General features: G+C 45.2%; 1 pseudogene; it reads left to right on the plus strand.

The window, feature by feature from the left end:
- Positions 1-12,142: 12,142 nt before the first annotated feature.
- LOC129521538 (copper transport protein ATOX1-like) lies at positions 12,143-12,349 on the plus strand (annotated as a pseudogene).
- The last annotated feature ends 1,571 nt before the right edge of the window (positions 12,350-13,920 follow it).

A 13,920-nucleotide genomic window follows, 5' to 3' on the forward strand; every position in this document is an offset into this window, starting at 1 on the left:
GGCTTTTTCCATTGAGAGCTCACAAGTGTCACATTCACATTTTCCTGAACCTAGGCTTCTTATGTTTCTCTTTGTTCTCTGAGACATTGTGTAGCACAGTGACTTATGGGTGAAGAGCCTGTGACAGTCCCCTTTTAGAGTCCCCTTCCCCTATTTGTCTGGTAAATGCTTAATTATAAGGGGGTAACTAGAGGATGCTATGGAGATACCTAAAAGTAATGGCAAATACTGGGTTAAGCACTTACAGTGTCAGGCAGTATTCTAAGCACTTTCCATAGAAGATTCTCCCTCTCCCTCTGCCCCTCCCTGCCATTCTCTCTCACTCTCGCTCTCTTTCTCTCTGTCGCTCTCTCATAATAAATCTTTAAAAAAAAAAAAAAGTAGAGGCAAGATTATAATTATCCAAGTGAGAGATAATGACCATCTAGGAGATAATCAAGAATGGACCAAAGGGACACATATTCATGTGATGCTCAGGAAGTAGACTCAATACACCCTGGTTGAGGGGCAGCCCGGGTGGCTCAGCGGTTTAGCGCTGCCTTCAGGTCGGGATCCTGGAGACCCGGGATCGAACCCCATGTCGGGCTCCCTTCATGAAGCCTGCTTCTCCCTCTGCCTGTGTCTCTGCCTCTCTCTGTGTGTCTCTCATGAATAAATAAATAAAATCTTTTAAAAAAATAAATACACCTTGGTTGAATATAAAGAAGGTGCCAGAGCGTGTGAGTGGCTCAGTTAGTGGCATCCCCTCCCACTGCTCTTTCTCTCTAAATAAATAAGTAAAATCTTTAAAAAAAAAAAAAAAAAGTGCCAAGGTTCAGGCTGGGGCAACTGGGAGAGTTGTGTGCTATTTCCCAAGTTGGGGATTCAGGAGGAGGTTCAAATGGGGGGTGGCATGAAGACAGTGATAAATTCAGGCCTGGGCACACTGAGTTTGAGATGTCTGTGGGGGATGTTCAGTAGATAGTCGGCTAGACAGGTCAGAAGCTGGAGAGTATAACTATGAGAGTTGGCAGGTAATAGATGGGAGTGGATAAGACTCCCCCCAGGAAATCTGTAGAGTATGAAGACAGGAGAGCCAAGCTCACAACACTGGGAAACACCAACATGAAAGGAACAGGCAAGAAATCTAAGGGGTAATGGAGAGGTCAGAAAAAAATCAGGAGAGCAAGGTATCAAGTCATACAGGGGATGGTGAGGAAGCATTATATTGTATTACTGTTCCCCAGAATAACCTATTTTCCCTCCTTACAGTTCCCCACCTATGGGAGGACTAATTTTCTTTCCTCCAAGGACATCAGGTTGGCCTTATGACTCTTTTGCCCAATAAAGTGGGAATAGTGACATGTCACTTCTGAGAAAAAAACTTTAAGAGCCAGCCCAGAGTTTATCATGTCCCATTTCTCTCTGCCACAGGATTCGCAGTGGGGTCCTCATTCAGTTGGGAGTGTCAGAAAGTTTCGTGCAATCAGTTGATTTCTTGATTTTTGACAAGGGCACCAAGGCATAAATGAGAGAAAATGATTTTTCAACAAATGGTGTTGGGACAATTGGATATCCACATCAAAAGAATGAAGTTGAACCTTACCTCCCACCATATATAAAAATCAACTCAAATGGATCAAAGCCTAAATATAACAACTAAGTCTATAAAACTCAGGAGAAAACATGATTAAATCTTCATAACTTCGATTAGTCAATGGCTTCTTGGACAAGACACCAAAAGCACAGGCAACAAAAGAAAACAATAGATAAATGTAACTTCATCAAAATTTAAAACTGTGTGCTTCAAAGGACACCATCAAGTAGGTTAAAGACAACCCACAGAAAAATGGGAGAAAATAATTGCAAATCATTTTTTTTTAATTTTTATTTATTTATGATAGTCATACACAGAGAAAGAGAGAGAGAGGCAGAGACACAGGCAGAGGGAGAAGCAGGCTCCATGCACCGGGAGCCCGACGTGGGATTCGATCCCGGGTCTCCAGGATCGCGTCCTGGGCCAAAGGCAGGCGCTAAACCACTACGCCACCCAGGGATCCTGCAAATCATTTATTTGATAAGGCACTTATGCCTAGAAGATATAAAGACATTTACCAAAAAAAAAAAGACATTTACAATGTAGGAGCACCTGGGTGGCTCAGTGGCTGAGCATCTGCCTTCAACTCAGGTCGTGATCCTGGGGTCCTGGGATCAAGTCCCACATCAGGCCCACTGCAGGGAGCCTGCTTCTCCCTTTGCCTATGTCTCTGCCTCTCTGTGTCTCTCATGAATAAATAAATGAAATATTAAAAAAAAAAGAATATTCATAGCACCATGATCCACAATAGCCAAGTGGAAATAACCCAATATCCATCACCAATGAATGGACAGATGAAATATGATATATCTCACACAATAGAATGTTATTCAGCGTTAAAAAAGAATGAAGTACTGACAGCATGATAACAACATATTCGAACCTTGAAAACATAATACTAGATGAAATAAGCCACACCTGACATCTTGTAGGATTTGATCGATGTTAAGTGCCCAGAAGAGACAAATATGGAGGAATAGAAAATAGATTAGTGGTTCCCCACAGCAGGAGGTGGGTCCTAGGGGGCTTGGGAGTGACAAGTAAAGGATTCAGGGTGTCTTTTGGGGTTTTTGAAAATGTTCTAAAAGTGATTTTGGGGATGGATGGTTGCACAATTCTGTGAATATAGCATTAACCATTGAATTGTGCTTAAATTTAATCGCTAAAGTACATGAAATGGTAAGTGGTATGGTATGTGAATCATATATCAATGCTGAAAAATTGAAGAAGGTTTCATGGAGGAGAGATCCCTTGAGATGGTCTCAAAGGAATGTGAGGTGCTAAGTAAGCAAAGATAGAGTAAGAATGAGCACAAAGGCTGGAAAAGTAAGGAGGTGACAGGAACAGGAATAGGACTTTTTTTTTTTTTTTTGCCTGAGAATTTAGGGTTTTGTTTGAGGATCTCACACCAGAGCTTCCTGTCATCTCTAAGCCAAGCTAGACTTGGGGACAAGGAGACAAATCATAGGGTGTCATACTCTTGGTTTCCTCTCTGATGCTAAGCCAGAGAATTCTTGGATACTAGCTGCATTGCTTGTAGACCTCCACTGGAAGATAGGATTCCTCAGCCTGCCTCAGGGCCAGTGTTGGTCTCAGACAGGTTGCTGGGACCTTTGAATTGACAATCTACAAACTTCACCGTGTGAGATAGCAGGGCCAACGTGATGGGCCATGGTGACATCCAATCTTACCTCACTCGTATATTGAGTGGCAAGTTTCTCCCTGTTCTTTTACAGAAGTCGGAGACACAAGTATGATTCCTAAAACTGGAGCAACTTGAAAAAGGGAATTCACGGTGATTACACATTTTCCTCCTTTGCTGCAGTTACTGTGGAGGCCGAGAAAATTAAGGCCATTCCACCTTAAGTTCAGCGTTAGCACAAGTACAGCCATCCCAGGCCCCCGTGAGTAAGAGCTGAAATTTACCTTGCTTCAGTTGCAGGAAAAAAACAGCTTACAGCTTAACACCCTAGAAAGCCCCATATTAGAATGAGAACAGAGCTTAATGCCCTTGAAAGCCCCATATCAGAATGTAAACAGAACTTGAGAAATTCCTCCACCCCTTCTGGAGGTCCTTTAGACAAGCCCATAAAACTAAGCTGGAACCCACCTCGGGGTCCAAGTCCCTGCTCCGCTGTGTCGGGTATACTTGGACCCAAGCTCGAGCTTGTAAATAAACCCACGTGTGTTTGCATCGGTGTCAGCTCCTTGGTGGTTTCTCAGATATGCAATCTTGGGCACAACATTACAAAGTCGATCATGCGGCAAGAGGCCCACAGACTACAATGTCCTTGTGCAAGTATGACACACAAGAGCCTCAGTCTGTTAATACAGCTGCCATCCTTGTGAAGAACAACCTAACACTGGGGATAGAAGCCTTCGGTGCATTCCCTGGGAAACAGGCCCTGAAAAGGGGACATCCCTGCAGAAGGTGTAGTGAAGCATGCTCTCCAGAGCAATACCTGTAAGAAAGTGAGGAACACCGCAGGGACAAGCTGAGCTGGGTTGCAGCTGCAGCAGAGCCCAGCCATTCCTCCAGGGTGGCTCTGGAACTGGGGGACCTTACAGGGTGGTCCCAAGTCGAGACAAGGCAGTCAGGCTTTCTTACCAAGGCAACAATTGGTTATTGGATGTGGGCCCTACCCTCGGCGAGGCAACTTCCTTTGGCTGGTGACAGAGGCCACAAAAACACTCAGCTGTGAGCCATCAGCCGTCAGCAGTCTGGACAGCTGGAGGAACGTTTGCTCTGTTGCTGGAGGGAAATCTGAATGGCGCAGCAGTCAAACAGGACTTCCAGACCTTTTTCAGCTGGTAAAACCTCAGAGCCCCCATGGTATAAAGAGAGAGGAAACCTTCAGACATTAAACATTTATATGTTAACACTTTTCTTGAGCACTTTTCCCTAGGGGGCTCACAGACCTCCTGCCCAATATGGTGGCCACCAGACACAAGGAGCCACAGGGCCCTGGAAGTATGACCGGTCCAGATTGAGGTGTGGTATACGTATAGACTACACATCACATGACAAAAAGATATAGAATGCCTCATTAATCATTTTTTATATTGATTGCATATCGAAATAATTATTTGGACTACCTTGCCCCAACATATTAATGCTAATATTGGGATCCCTGGGTGGCGCAGCAGTTTGGCGCCTGCCTTTGGCCCAGGGCGCGATCCTGGAGACCCGGGATCGAATCCCACGTCGGGCATCCGGTGCATGGAGCCTGCTTCTCCCTCTGCCTGTGTCTCTGCCTCTCTCTCTCTCTCTCTGTGTGTGACTATCATAAATAAAATTTTAAAAAATTATTAATGCTAATATTAATACTAATATCACCTGTTCCTTTTTCCTTTTTTTTTTTAAAGATTTTATTTATTTATTCATGAGAGACACACAGAGAGAGAGAAAGGCAGAGACACAGGCAGAGGGAGGAGCAGGCTCCATGCAGGGAGCCTGACGTGGAACTCGATCCAGGGACTCAGGATCACACCTTGGGCCAAAGGCACAGCTAAACCACTAAGCCACCTAGGGATCCCCCTTTTTGCTTTTTTTTTGAATGGACTACTAAACAATTGAAAAGTATGGGATGACTGGGTGGCTCAGCGGTTGAACGTCTGCCTTTGGCTCAGGGCATGATCCCCCGGGGTCCGGGATCAAGTCCCACATCCGGCTCCCCACAGGGAGCCTGCTTCTCCCTCTGCCTATGTCTCTGTCTCTGTGTGTGTGTGTGTGTGTGTGTGTGTGTGTGTGTCTCGTGAATAAATAAGTAAAATCTTAAAAAAAAAAAAAAAGAAAGAAAGAAAGAAAGAAAGAAAGAAAGAAAGAAAGAAAGAAAAGTAATGTGTGGCTCCCATTAGATTTCCAGTGGGCACTGCTATCAGGCACGTTTTCTGACAGTCTGTATGCTGGTTTCTTTCTACAGTGGGAAGAAGGCTGTTTCTCTCATTGGATGGCTGGTAAGAACTCTATTCCTTCTATTCTTCCGGTCACCCACGCCTTGCCCATAGTAAACTCTTACAAAAGTTTGGTCAGGAAAATGGTGAAGCAGGAACATCCCATTCTGTTTCACTTCCCTCCTTCAGATGCCGCTATGCAATTTTGTTTGTGGGATTCTTAGCTTCCTCACAGATGGGAACGAAGAAAGCTGTGGGTGTGTCAAGGGTGTGTGAAAGGAAGAGGAGCTTACTAGGAGGTCCTGACGTCCTGCAAAGAAAGCAAGTGGGCGGAGATCCCACACTAACAATGGTTACTATTCGGGCAGTCTTTCACAGCCACAAGCCTGGCTCTGAGCGCTTGTTCCCAGGCATTATCTAATTTAATCCTCACAGCAGCACAGCAAGACCTATGTTTTCATTTCCCTCATTTTACAGGAGAGGGAGGCTTGTCCCTCCAAACTCTGCTTTACCTTACCAGCCTGGTCTGGTGGGATTGGAGGCTTTAGCCCTCATCCCTTGGCCAATTGCATGTCTTTTATATTGAAAACCTGGTTGGAACCAAATGAGCAGGGTTCCAATCTAGGTCTTAGTTCAAAGACCATGATGGAACTTTTTAATCAGATGCATTTACATGGTGATTTCAATACTTATTTTGACCCGATTTGATCTCTGGCATGGAAGATTCCATTTAAGTTTTTCTTTTGTAAGTACACTGAGTTGTTTAACATAACCTTATTATGCATCTTTCCTAACTCTGAGTTAATTTTAAGATTTCCTTTTTGGGAGGACCAGATGCTGCAAATAATTTGTTTTTTCCAGATTCTGGAGCGATTCCAGACTATGAAGCTAATCGAAGCAGATAACTGTGAATTCACTGGGAAGTGACCCATTTCCAATTCTGCAGGTCAGGGGTGGGACGTTGAGGTCATCTTTTCACTATTTTAATTAGGAGTACAGTCATAGCTAGCACAAATGTAGTGATTTCGATGGTTCTATTTAACTAGAACAGCAAACATATGTTTTCCAGATATTTTTATTCAAGACCAAAAAAGCAAAAGCCTTTTAACCAATAAAAGAATGAGTATTTTAGAAATGTTTAACTCATTTATAAATGTAAAATACATTTTGTTTTAAAAATATGTACTAAGCAGGCTGTTTTCATCAGGTTGGCATGTGAACCTTAAACTATGTGATTATTTTACATATGATTACCTATGTACATATGATTATGTAGCTAACACTCTTCTCAATTTCTCCCTCCTTTTTATTCACAGAAGAGAAAGCATCCCCTCTTTCCAATTCCCAAATATTTCCACATAGTATCAACTTATTGAAAGGAAATACATAGTCTTCCTTTTCTTTTTTTTAAAGATATATTTATTTATTCATGAGAGACACGGAGAGAAGGCAGAGTCACAGGCAAAGGGAGAAGCAGGCCCCCTGCAGGGGGCCTGATGTGGGACATAATCCGGGATCCCAGGATCATGAAGGCTGATGCTCAACCGCTGAGCCACCCAGGCGTCCCAATACATATTCTTTCTATCCTTATGGCTATCAGAAGATTAATTATTAACTCAGAAAGTGACCATGTTGTTTAAGGGAAAGATGTGACCTCTGGGGGTAATCAGATCTAGGTTCAAATTTGAGCACCGGCTTATCAGAAGTGGCCCTCATTTATCCTCCAAGAAGTTGAGCTTCCTCTTCTGACAAATAGGGATAATCACTACCTTGCAAGGGTTGGTGTGAGGCTCAGGTTAACTAAGGTAGCACATGGTGATTTCAATGCATCTTCCCTGATGAATCCCAGTGATTAAGAGGAAGCATGATTTAATGGTTCCAAATCTGAAGGACCCAGGGGGGATAAAGGTCATGCCTGCATAAGAACTTTCTGCTGTCCTGCACTTCACATAAGTGCATCAAGTTCTCTACAATAACCCTGCCAGGTAGGTGTTAATAGTCCTATCTGCACTTTGCTTTTCTCATTATACTTCTCAGATTTAAGCTCAAGTTTCCAGTATGCCAGTTACTCGGTGGGCTGGGGGACATTTATTCTAATGCTCAGTTTTCTGAGCATCTATAAAACTAGCAGTATTAATCCTGAGATCACACAGTAGCACCTCCATCCCTTTTTGGAGATACCCAAACCCTTTTTAGAGTTAGATTAGGTCTGGGGTGCCTGGGTGGCTCAGTTAAGCAATTGCCTTCAGCTCCGGTCATGATCCCAGGGTCCTGAGATGGAACCCCACATCAGGCTTCCTGCTCAGTGGGGAGCCTGCTTCTCCCTCTTCTGCTGCTCATGCTCTCTCTCAAATAAATAAAAATAAAAATTTTTAAAAATATATTAGCTCTGAATATAAAAGTAAAAGCTCCAATGGTACCCTTTGGAATGGGACAATGTGCATAGTAACACCTACCACACAGTAGGAGCTCAGTGAAGAATCATGACATCTGGATCCAAATGAAGTTACCTCCACTGGCATAGTGGTATGATTTTATTTTAAAACTTCTCAGCACACACATCTCTTAAAATGTGTGACAGTTTATGCATGGAGGTATGACTACAGAATGGCCAGGTCCTGGCCACCTTGATAAAATTGTAATGCAGTCATGGAAAACATAGTTCAAGGGTGAGTTATTCACATTGATATCAGAAATCTTGGGGCACCTGGCTGGCTCAGATGGTGGCATGTGCAACTCTTGATCTCAGGGTTGTAAGTTCTAGCCCCATGTTGGATGTAGAGATTACTTAAAAATAAAATCAAAAGAAAGAGAGAGAAGAGGAGAGGAGAAGGGAAGAGAAGAGAAAGAAGAAGAGAAGAGAAGAGAAGAGAAAGAAGAGAAGAGAAGAGAAGAGAGAAAGAAAGAAAAAGAAAGAAAGAAAGAAAGAAAGAAAGAAAGAAAGAAAGAAAGAAAGAAAAAGAAAAAAAAATGGCGTCAGGCAATGTGATAGAAATGAAGATGGTAAGCAGGATTTCAAAGCCTTCAGGGAATATAGGGAAGACATTTGGAGATAGTAATAAAAGTATTCTGGCTCATGACCTGGACCTCCAAAGGCAAGAGGTAAGGTCCGGGGGCAGTCTTGGGAGAGTGCAGGCTCCACCCCTCGGCCTGCTTGGCATGTGATTGCTTTGGTAGTTCTGCTACTGCCCATTGCACAACTAGTAGACCTTGCACTAGTTAACAGCCATCTAGTTAATAGCCACTCTGGAACTCAATTACTGCTTTTGTTGGCAGTTGGGGAGCTTGTCTGGGTCAGTTTGGTTTGATAAGGAACTTGCCAGGTGCACGTATAAAGGGAAAGAATACCTTCCGATTCCCAGGGAAGAAAAACCTCCCAGAGCTGGTATTTCTCTGGTGGCAAGACAACTCCTCCTTGCTGTTTTGTCCAGGAAGTTTTCCTGTGTGTAAATTGAGCATTCACAGAGTCAGAGAGCAAGGGTGCTCAAACCTGTTGTAGGTGACAGAGAACCTGTATGTCAGCTCCCTTTGCAGAAGATGATGAAACACTGGCATTTCTATGCCTCATACGAATGATGACTTAGCTCAGAATACATTGATGGATTTCACTTCTAGGTCAGGCTAGAAACATCTGTTCAATTAATTGTGCATACTGGGGACACCTGGGTTGAGCATCTGCCAGCGGTTGAGCATCTGCCTTCAGCTCAGGGCATGACCCTGGGGTCCTAGGATCGAGTCCCACATTGGGCTCCCTGCATGGAGCCTGCTTCTCCCTCTGCCTATGTCTCCCTCTGCCTCTCTCTCTCTGTGTCTCTCATGAATAAATAAATAAAATCTTTAAAAATAATAATAATAATAATTGTGCATACTGCCATAAAATCACAGCTGTAAGTGCACTGGCTCATAGGAAAAACAAGCTATTGAGCTATGCAGGATCTAGTTTTCAGGTGTCTCCACAATATCCATTTCCGGTATTCATTTGCCAGTAGCTTGGATATTCTGCTAGTACTTGATAGTAGTCATCAAAGAAAATTGTTGGGAGAAAAAAAAATACCAGCCTTTAGCTTTTTTTTTTTTTTTTTAAGGCAAATCAAAAAGAAAAAAAAAAGATCACATGTAAGATATTTGGAGTCAGAAAGACCTGGGTTTATGTTTTGTTTTGCTTTACTTTTTAAGTAGGCTCCATGCCCAACGTGGGACTTGAACTCACAACCCTGAGATCAAGACCTGAGATCAAGAATCAGGTGCTCCACTGGCTGAGCACCCAAGCGTCCCAAAAAGACTTGAGTTTAAATCAAGAGTATTAACTGTGTGACAATGGGCAAGTTACTTAATCTCTTGGAACTTTGCTTGCTTCCTCTTCTTTAAAATGGAGATAATACCTCCTTGGTAGGATTAGTCTCAAGATTAGCATTAATGTATGTGAAATTCCTGGCCCAGTGCCAGGCCCATAGTAGGAGGCTTAATAAAAGACAAGTGTTGTTAGTGTTATTCACATCAGAATGCTTTGTCCAACTCCTGGAACACCAGTGTCCCATCAGTGGGGAAAAACTAAGCTAGAAAAGGCAGAGAAACGATTGAATGGTTTCCCCCCTGCAACAGATGAGGCAACGGAGACTCACAGAGGATCCCAAAGTCACGCAGCAAATTTGCTGCGAGCCAGGCATAGAACCCCAACTCCAGCCGCTTCCCCAAGCTGTGCTGTTTTCTTCTGCAAACCCAAAGCGTTTCTGAAATGCCCCACGTTGTGCCCTTGAGGCCCCGGTGGGGCATGTGTTCTCCTCTCTTTTGGTGGCCAGCCCAGAGGAGGGTGCACGTGACTCACAGGTGAGCCCGGCCCCGCCCTAGTTACTGTTCCTGTAGAGAACACACTGCGCTCCCGCAGGCCCGCGGCTGGGGCTTCGAGCCCTGTTTGTTCCTCCTGCCGCGGCTCTGCTGGGTCGGGAGAACTTGCCGAGGTAGGTGTGTGGGCCCCGCACGAGGCCGCAGCGAGGACGCGGGTGTGGGGCGGCGGGGCAGGGAGGCCCGGGGAGGGCGCGGCGGGGGCGGGAGGGGGCAGCGCGCGCCGCAGGACCCCGGGAGGGCGGGCGGGGGGCTGGTGCGCAGGGGCCGAGGGAACCCAGAAGAACCAGCTGCCCTTTGGGGCCACGCGCGGGTTTCACGGCCTTGAGGGCTCTTTACTATTTCAAACGGCTCAGCGCCCTAAGAGATGCGGGATCCCTGGGTGGCGCAGCGGTTTAGCGCCTGCCTTTGGCCCAGGGCGCGATCCTGGAGACCCGGGATCGAATCCCACGTCGGGCTCCCGGTGCATGGAGCCTGCTTCTCCCTCTGCCTGTGTCTCTGCCCCTCTCTCTCTCTCTGTGTGTGTGTGTGACTATCATAAATAAATAAAAAAATTTAAAAAAAAAGAGATGTGTGTGGTTCCCTCCTTCGCTCTCCCACCCGGTCCGGACCGCGGCACCCATTCCCCCACCTTCCCGCTCCGGGCCTCAGGGCCTGGCCCGCCCAGCCTGCCCGCGAACTTCTATTATGTCACCAGCAGCCAATCAGAGTGGCTGATTAGTATGTGATAACCAGCGGTCCTACCTCGGTGGACACAATCCTGGCCAAGAGCAAAGACGCCTGACAGTTTTTGTCAGCAGGCAAAACTTTTTAGAGGGCTGTTGGCAAGCCTGCGTATCTTTATAGGGCCACTCATAGACCCCCTCCTGACTGTCGAGTCATCTGCACACGGCGGCGGTGAGAAAACTGCTCTGCGAAGCCTGCAGCAGACCCTGACAGATCGCGAGACGCTTGCCCTCACTCTGCAGCTCCTGGCTCCAGCCCAGGGGCACTGCTCATCCCACTTCTAAGTTCTAGAACGCGCCCCCAACACATTCTTTTTTACTTAAATTACTTTGTTTTTACCTAAATTAACTGGAATCAAGCCTTCCTGTCTCAGGCCAAATGGTGCTTTGGCAAGCCTTTCCACCTTATTACCCAGGCTTCTCCTTGCCTGGGCTGTGGGTTGTTTGGCAGGATTATTGCTAGTGTAGACTCTGTCTCTCCAACCTTGCTGACACAAGGACCTGCAGAGAATTCCAGTGGCCTGAATGGAAGATGTGAGCTTTGGCACAGCTTTGGGGTAGTGCCTTGCCTTTTAGGAAATGCTGGCTGGTGGGTGGGAAGCGGAGTTCCACTTTCCATCCCAACCCATGTTGAAGACCCTGCTCCTCTTGAAGTCCAAAGATACCCTCTTTGTCAGTTAAAAGTCCCACTTCCTTTGTTCTATTTTGATTCTCACCACTAATGAGAGAATTTTTTGGATAGTTGGGGGTCCACTTGTTTTCATTCTTCCCGTGGTCTAATCTAAGAGTCACTAAACCACAGCCTGCAACCCCCCCCACACACACACACACATCCATTCCACCTGGTTTTATTTATTTTTATTTTTTTTAAAAGATTTTATTTATATATTCATGAGAGACACAGAGAGGGGCAGAGACACAAGCAGAGGAAGAAGCAGGCTCCATGTAGGGAGCCCGATGTGGGACTCGATCCTGGGACTCCAGGATCAGGCCCTGAGCCAAAGGCAGGCACTAAACCACTGAGCCACCCAGGGATCCCTCCACCTGGTTTTAAAATAAAACTGTAGGCCGCCACCACCACCACCACCACCCGCCATCCACAGTCATGCCATAGCACGAGTTCTCTGTGGATGTGACCTGTGAAGGATGCTCTAACGCGGTCAGTCGGGTGTTCAACAAGCCGGGAGGAGTTGAGTTTGACATTGACCTGCACAAGAAGAAGGTCTGCATCAACTCTGAGCACAGCGTGGACGTTCTGCTGGAGACCCTGGAGAAAACAGGAAAGGCCGTTTCCTACCTCGGCCCCAAGTAGTGAGGGCCTGGACCCCTGAGCCCATTATGGACCAAAGGGTGCAGGACACTGATCCTCTCCTGCCTTCCAGACAGACCTGGGGCCTGGCAGTCCTGCTTAGTGATGGCAGTTCCTGACAGAGATCCTCACTTGCCCCGCTCCTCCCTAGCTTCCCTGTAATAAAGTCGAACCACTTTTGCTGGATAAATAAATAAATAAATAAATAATAATAAAATTGTATTAGGACACAGCCAGGCTTATAAATTTGTGTATTGTCTATGGCTGTTTTCACACTACAAGAGCCAACGTGAGACATTGTGACAAAGATCGTGTATTGGCAAGACCAAAATATTTGCTATTTGGTCCTTTACAGAGTTTGCAAACCTCTTAATTCCTCTACCTGGCTGCCCCCAGCATGATCTCTCAAGCCTCAGATGCAATCACACCATTCTTCAAAGCAAAAACAAAGCAAACTTGGGTGGCTCCATGATTGAACATTTGCCTTTGGTTCAGGGCATGATCCTGAGGTCCTGGAATTGAGTCCTGCATTGGGCTCCCCACAGGGAGCCTGCTTCTCTCTCTGCCTGTGTCTCTGCCTCTTTCTGTGTGTCTCTCATGAATAAATAAAAAAATCTTTAAACAAAACAAAAAAACTCAAAATCAACAGTCTGTAAACAGAACTCCTTGGCATGGCTCTACCCAACCTGCCCACATTCCCTTCCATCCCTCCTATGCACCCTTCACCTCTGCTGTTGCAGAACTTTGACATCAACAGTTACACCTTTGTCCATGGTGTGCCTGATGCCTAGAATGCCCTACCACTTTCTCTATCTGCCAAACCTCTAAACATCCTTTAACACCAAATTCAAATATCACCTCCCCTGTACTCCCTTCCTGCATGCCCAGCAGAATTAATTGCTCCTTCCTCAATGCTCCCATAGCTCTTTGGATAGATGTGTGCCATTGTATTGACCAAACGGGATTGCATGATGTGTTTATGTGTTTGTCTCCACCACTAGACAATGAACTACTTAGAGATCAGGGACGTTGTCTCAGTGTCTTTCTGCCTTTGACAGGAACAAAGATGAATCATCTGGATGTTACAAGTAAGTCAGAAACAGACCTTTATAGAAGCACCAGGAACCTGACTGTAATGTCTTATCTATGCCACTTCTCATGATGGACTATCCGGTTTCTTCTCATCTCCATACTTCCTGGTAGATGAAATATCATAGATGCCCAGAAAATGTCTTACTGAATGAGTGTGTAAATAGATAAAATACATGTATTTTTTCCTTTCTATTCTAACATCAAAATGCAGTTAATACATTGGCTATTTACTTTATTCATCAAGTACATTTAGGACTTTTAAAAGAAGTCTGCCTTCATCCAAAGATAGGCAAATGGCCAATAAGCACATGAAAAGATGGTCAACATCATTAACCATTCGGGCAATGCAAATCAAAACTACAATGAGATCCCACTTTATGCCCACCAGAATGGCTTTAATAAAAAAAGGCAGGCAATAACAAATGTCAGTGAGGATGTGTAGTAATTGGAATCTTGTATACGGCTGGTGGGAATGCAACACG

Source organism: Nyctereutes procyonoides, unplaced genomic scaffold (genome assembly GCF_905146905.1).
Source record: "Nyctereutes procyonoides isolate TBG_1078 unplaced genomic scaffold, NYPRO_anot_genome, whole genome shotgun sequence".
Lineage (NCBI taxonomy): Eukaryota > Metazoa > Chordata > Mammalia > Carnivora > Canidae > Nyctereutes > Nyctereutes procyonoides.